This window comes from Halyomorpha halys, unplaced genomic scaffold (assembly GCF_000696795.3).
Source record: "Halyomorpha halys isolate HHAL.00 unplaced genomic scaffold, Hhal_1.1 Scaffold486.1, whole genome shotgun sequence".
Lineage (NCBI taxonomy): Eukaryota > Metazoa > Arthropoda > Insecta > Hemiptera > Pentatomidae > Halyomorpha > Halyomorpha halys.
The window spans coordinates 221,850-223,097 of NW_027106528.1; the positions used below are offsets into that span (position 1 = coordinate 221,850).

The 1,248-nt window shown below is 26.3% G+C and overlaps 1 protein-coding gene across 2 annotated transcripts in view; it reads right to left on the bottom strand.

Annotated features, from left to right (window-relative positions):
* The window catches only part of jp (junctophilin), a 282,722-nt gene that overhangs the window by 112,056 nt on the left and 169,418 nt on the right, over window positions 1–1,248 (bottom strand). The window lies entirely within an intron of this gene.

Consider the following 1,248-nt stretch of genomic DNA (forward strand, 5'->3'; position numbering starts at 1 on the left):
ATGAGGAAGTATGTAGGGGGTAGGAATTTACGGATCTTGTATAGCAGTCCTGGGTGCCAGACTCGATCAAAAGTTTCCAAAAGTAATTTAAAAAATAAAATATTCGTTTAATAGATGGATAAACATGATTACATGGATTTAAAGATATAGTAATGAACAACAACTTTGTAACTCTAACATTTACTATGGATCCTTTCAAAGAAAAAAGTGACGAATTAATATTTAATGCGTTTGAAATTGAAATAGCAGACTGGGCTATTTAGGCTTATTGAACAAAATTTTAATCGTATTTCTATTAGGGCTATGTAAAATTTACAAGGTAGGAGTTGCATCCGAATATTGGTGAGTGGAAAGAAAGAGCCAATAAACCATAATAAAAATATTATTAATATACACAATTTTGATCCATTTTACTCTCAACATTTATTTTTAAAAAAACTTTAAACGTTTCAACCCTCAGGCCATTTTCAAGGAGACAACCTATAAAAAATTTTTGTTTTTATAATAATTACATTATTTCCTTAAAACTACATACTGATTTCTTTGGCCATACCTTAAATTTTGTTGTCATTGTTTTTAATATCATTTGCAGGCTAATTGCCCATGTCACATCTTTAAAATAAATTAAATATTAAAATAACATTATAACTTCAAAAAATTGTTGTTTTTAAATTGTTTACTTACATAACTTTTTTTTTATATCTCAAGTTAAAGAACCCTTTTATACAAACAAACTCCTCCTTTTTCATTTATAACAGAACCTATCTTCAACAGGTTAGGACTCTGTTATTACCTTATCATATAAAAAATAACGTTTTTATCATTAATTTACATTTAATATAATTTAATTAGCACTCAATTTTAATTATTTTCTTATAACTTAACATTTTTTAAAAATCCATAATTAATATATTCTTATTATATGTGTATTTCTTTATCATACATATACCCCCTCTCTATTTTATTTTTTCACATATTTACTGACCTATATATGCTTTTATAAGTGTATATACGTTATATATACATCTGTACACTTTAAGAATTTGAAAATTTATCTATTTACCAACTTTTTTATAATAATTACATATTTATTTTGCTCAAAATTTCAGAATCGGCTGTGAAGTCTGGGAGAGGCATCCTTCACGAAAAGGAAAAAAAACTACAATCTTTTCAAAATAAAGTCCTAAGAATCGCAGTTAATGCTCCTTGGTTCATAAGAAATAGCCAATTGCATCGCGAATTACAAGT